Source organism: Triticum dicoccoides, chromosome 2B (genome assembly GCF_002162155.2).
Source record: "Triticum dicoccoides isolate Atlit2015 ecotype Zavitan chromosome 2B, WEW_v2.0, whole genome shotgun sequence".
NCBI lineage: Eukaryota > Viridiplantae > Streptophyta > Magnoliopsida > Poales > Poaceae > Triticum > Triticum dicoccoides.
Genome location: NC_041383.1, coordinates 490,416,024 through 490,421,438, shown reverse-complemented (window position 1 = coordinate 490,421,438; position 5,415 = coordinate 490,416,024). Strand labels below are relative to the sequence as shown.

General features: G+C 46.7%; 1 pseudogene; it reads left to right on the top strand.

The window, feature by feature from the left end:
- Nucleotides 1-241: 241 nt before the first annotated feature.
- LOC119360951 lies at nt 242-3,325 on the top strand (annotated as a pseudogene).
- The last annotated feature ends 2,090 nt before the right edge of the window (nt 3,326-5,415 follow it).

The window sequence follows — 5,415 nt, the reverse complement described above, 5'->3', positions numbered from 1 at the left end:
GGCCGGAATGGATAGCCCAGCCTCTTCCCTCACCTCGCCAGCCATCGCCGCTGGCTTTTCGTCGCCGGAAATCACCCACGTGTTGCTGCCCGCGCCGAAGGAGAGTTTGGGGATGAAAATGACCCATAGCGTCCAAGCTCCTCCAACCGCTCCAATGGCCTCCAAGGTGGCCACTGCCTTTCCGACAACGGCCCGCCACCCTCCTGCCGCACGCGCCGGAGCCAAACGAGCTCGAAAGCCGATGGCGATGGCGGCGCTCGCCGAGGCAGCCACGGAAAAGAAGATGAAGAGGCCAAAGCGGTGCCTCGTCCTAGGCCAGCACCTTGTGCTGCAACTCCGGCGGCCCCTACGGCCACTGCTCCGGCACGGGCGGCGGCTTCAGCCGGCAACAAGCATCGCGGTCGCCAAAGTGCTCGATGAAATTCCTACAAGGTAAAAAGAAAAACCTTGTGTCTTGTTGGTATCCGATAGTGATTGTTGGTAGTGTTTGCTTTGTTTATTGTAGTGCAAAGATGAATACGGTCAAATTCCTCGCCTCCTTGGAGTCCTCGCCCGCCGTTGGACTTGACGAGCTCAACTACAACTCGTTTTGGGATCATTTGGAGGCCATCCAAGACATGGAGCAAGAGGTGACCGGGGAAGAGGAGGAGACCGAAGAGGTGGAGGCCGAAGAGGTGGTGGCCGAGGAAGAGGAGGTTGCGGAGGTAATTGTAAGTGCATCTAGTGCCTCTTAGTGATTTTGGTGTATTGAAGACTTATATGTTAAGGAACTAATGTGTTTGTGAGTGTACACATGTTTTATAAGTCTATGAGGAGTTTGATATTTACGAAGAAAGTCGACCCCTAAAAATGAATTTCTTCAGTTGAAGACTTTGGTTTTCTTGAAGACTTTGAAAATGAGGAAATTGGTGTGACCTTCAAGACTTCGATATTGATGCGAGGATTATGAAGCGTGAAGACTTTGTTTTCGTAGTTTTATTTCTCTTTCTTGAGTCATAGGAAACACCATACTGTTAAAGGGGGTCGAGGTAAAACTAAGAAAAAGTTTCCAAGTGATGCTCATCTCAAAGGCTACACATATCCAATCCTTTCGAGTGAAGCCATTGGAAATCTCATATAGTTCAGTCAATTTCTTCAGTGACAGAGACGAAGATCTTCTGTTCTCTGAGGAACTTGGTGTGATTGAGGAGTTAGGAATTCACCAGTGCGGATTGCCTACAAGTGAGGAACATGATAGCCCCGAGGAATTTGAGAGCTCAAATTTCTGATCGTTGTTGTGCTACGCGCCAGCTGTCCCAAATATCTTATCCACCTAACGGTCATATCATTGGAGGGCATTTATGTTTTATCATGTCGGACTGCTCCCCGGCTATAAATAGGCGCCCCCTACAACCACTAGTTGGTTGGCTGCTCCGAGAGAAACTAACACTTGTCATTGAGAGCATCCCATCCTCCGAGGACTTTGAGCAAAAATTATCAAGCGAGGAAAAACTCAAACCCAAACACCTAAAACCCAAAGTGATTGAGCATCACTGAAGAGATTGTCCCCCATGTGGAACCGACGCTTGTTACCTTTGAAGACTATGCATCTTCTAGACGGTTAGGCATCGTGGTCTAGAGTATCCAAGAGGAATTGTGGATCGCCGAGTGACCAAGTTTGTGAAGGTTTGAAGTCACCTGTGAAGACTTACCACGAGTGATTGGACGAGGTATGTGTGACCTTAGCTCAAGAAGAATACGGTGATGACTGTGTGTCCTTAGGTTTAAATACCTAGCCACTCCAACCAGACGTACAACTGTCACATCAGTTGGAACTGGTCTACCAAATCACTATCTTCACCGAGCTACTGGTTCTACCCTTTCATTTCCTCACTCATGTGTTGATGAAATTGATCGTTACTATTTGAAGACTTTGATTGAAGACTTTCTCAATTTCCTCAATCCTAATTCTTCAGTCTTCTTATCTTCAGCCTGCTTATCCTGTTTACACGCTACCTGTGCTCTGTGCTTGTTTCATATCATCATGATGACTGTGTTACTGCCATGTTATGCTTGCACCTTAGTACTTATTCCGCTGCTAGTAGTTCGTCACTCAGCAAATTCCTCAAGTTGTATTTCCTCAGTGATGAATTTGTAAAAATCGCCTATTCACCCCTCCCCCATCTAGTCGATATAACGCACTTTCAGTAACCGAAGCAGGCACGAAGGTGCCAAGGTGCCGCACCCAAAATGACAACCTAAAGGAGGATATTGCTCTTTGCGATGCTTGGTGCACAATCTTCATGTATCCAACGATCGGAACGGACCAAACCAAAACCATGTTTTGGGAGAGAATTATTGAGCACTACAACAACTTCGTCGATGTGCGATCAAGTTGTACGCAAGGTTCTCTTAGGCATTGTTGGAGCACCATTCATGATCAATGCCACCAATGGTCTGGGTGCATCAACCAAGTGAGTCATGTGCCGCCGAGTAGTGTGCAAGTGGTGGAGTATGCCCCCGACATCCAAGAACTATTCAAACATAGAAACACCAAGTTCGGTCACAAGCCCTTCACGTTGCACCATTGCTATAAAGAGCTATGCAAAAACGAGAAGTGGATCCAAAGAATCGCAGAGACCACTCCAAAGAGATCAAGGTTGAGCATATCCATTGAGAATGACGACGAAGTTGACGAAGATGCCAACAATAGACCGGAAGGAAACAAGATTGCAAAAGAAAGAAAGAAAGAAGAGAAATTATTTGGTGGCACTTACAAAGAAGAACTTGTTGCAATGATCGAGACCAATAAGGTGTTGGAGGTTGAGGGCAAAGAAGAGAAGATGGCAAGGTGGAATGAGCCAAGGGTGTTGGAGAATGAGAAATGGAAGGCCAAATTGGCGGCCAAAAATAGAAAGTTGAAGGCGGAGGAGCGTAGGCTTGCACTTAAGGAGGAGAGGATTTGTGATGCCAAGAAGGCCGAAGAACGTGTTATCATGTTCATGAATCCAAGCACAATAGACGAAACTGCAAGAAAGTATTGGGAGCTCACTCGCGGAGAGATCTTGGAAGCCCCTCTTCGGAATGTTGGTGGTGGTCGAGGGGGTGGTGGCGGTGTTGGTGTTGATGGAGGTGGCCGAGGGGGTGGTGCGGTGATGGTGTTGATGGTGGTGGCCGAGGGGGTGGTGGTGGCCGAGAGGATGGTGGAGTTGATTTCTTCGCCGAGGATCTCATTTGAGTGGTGGTGGCCGAGGGAGTGGTGGTGCATCCCATTGGTTGGCTCGATCCAGAACATATACATGCTATGTTTGTGGTGATTTTGGGTCAAACATTGTGTTTGAAGTGATGTCTTTTGGGTGAAGTTTGCATGTTTTAATTTGATAAACGCGATGATAGAACTTTACGTTATGATGGTTATGATATGCATGCTTTAATTTGAATGTTTTTAAGATATGTATTATGTCATATTTGAAGTTCATGCGGTTAGAACACAAAATCTACATCATTTTATTTTTACTTCACTAACTATAGGAGGTGGGCTACGTGCTGTCACCGTTAGTGAACTTTACGTTCGCTAATTTTTAAGAGATCGATTAGAAATGCCCTAAGCTGATTGCACGATCGGGTGTTTCACCTTATCCAAATGTCGCTCGCTCGGGTGTTGTGGGATGTGGCATTGGCATACACATACGTACCAGCTAGCCACGGTCCATGGCCTCGCGTGCAACTTCTCACATGAGCCACTTTTGCCTTCCTATTATCGCGTGCTTGTCATAAATAAATTGGTCGCTGTCAATGATCACCTAACACCGAGCGGTTCGTCAATCATGTCAAAGAGTACTTATATATAAGATAAAGCATGCTCAATACCGACACTTTGAGAACCCAACAAACACGGACGATCCTGGTGCATCTTGCTTTACAAATCGAGTGAACAAACAAAGGAAACGGAAGCACCCACGATTCGAGCTGCCGAGCCTTGATGCCACATATCATCATGTTTACACGCTACCTGTGCTCTGTGCTTGTTTCATATCATCATGATGACTGTGTTACTGCCATGTTATGCTTGCACCTGAGTACTTATTCCGCTGCTAGTAGTTCGTCACTCAGCAAATTCCTCAAGTTGTATTCCTTTTTAGCCAATTGATTGATGGGTAGTTAGTTTTTTCTATATTTTGTGTTGTCACAAGCTGTACTCCAATCGCCCGCCGGTCCCTCTTAATTCCGGTCTTCGCAGCTGATGGCGACTAATAACCGTGGAGCTCAAGCTGTATGTATACAGTATAAGTTGGTTGCTTACAGAAAATCCACAAGAAGACATATTGTTTTCTTATTTGACGAAGACGTGTTGCTTTGGAAACCTGTGAATGGCATTGCCTGGGCACTTATGTCTGGCAAAATGCGTTAATGTATTTTGGGAGTACATTTGAAGAATCATTAGAGCATCTTCAATAGAAGATGTATATGCAAAAATAACTATCTTTTGCATCTTGGAGGCTAAAAAATAATTACATTTCCGCCTCCTGGAGATGTAAACTACGACACCTCGTGGTGAAAATTTGTATCTTCACCTATGGAAGATGTAAAAACGCAACCGCCCGCCAAATGTCCAACTGCCTTCATTTCAGTTCCTTGCGACCAGTCGCCGCCCGCAGCCACCGATTCACTTTCGGCCGCTGCCAAATAAAGCATCTCCAGCGACTGCGGTTGGCCTAAATGCCTTCCCCGGCGAGGTCTACGATGGGCTAGGCTTCATCCTAGCCTAGACCCCCCCCCCCCACCGGAGTTAGGGGGGCGCGCCACGCTGCCCACCCGACGGCCGCGAGGCTCGGCCATGCGAAGCCGCCCGTAGGTCGCGCCGAGCTCCCGCCTTCTTCTCTGCCGGCGTGCGGCCATCTCATCTGTCGAGCAATCGCCGCCGCCTGCACCCGCCCACCGCCGAACGGCGGCCCAACCCGCAGCCAGCCGATTTTGTCCACCCCGCAAGCAAGGTGTTAGATGAAATTCCCTAAGGTAAAAAAAGATGAAACTTGACGTTTTTGTTGGGGTTGGAGAGTTAGTTTGACGGTGATTTTCCGCATTATAGATGAGCTCGTGTGACTCCTCTTTCCTAGATGATTCCTCGTTTGACGAGGAGTTTGATTTGAACGAAGAAGAGGACATTACTTGCCTGATCATGCATAACATGATTTTTTTTAACCGAAACCGTAGAACAATAGTTCTACGGTATTTTCATTAATTTAAATATGTGCAGAAAAGAGTCCAACAAGGATCACCCAACACCCGTACGATCAAACATTGAAAATAAATTACAAGTTATGCACTGTCCAGGAATTGATTTGTACTTCTTTGATATGCTTTTCTCTTAGCCTGGTAGCCTGGAGTCCTTCTTTAAGGTAGAATTTCCACGAGTCTGGATGAGGTGGAGCTCTC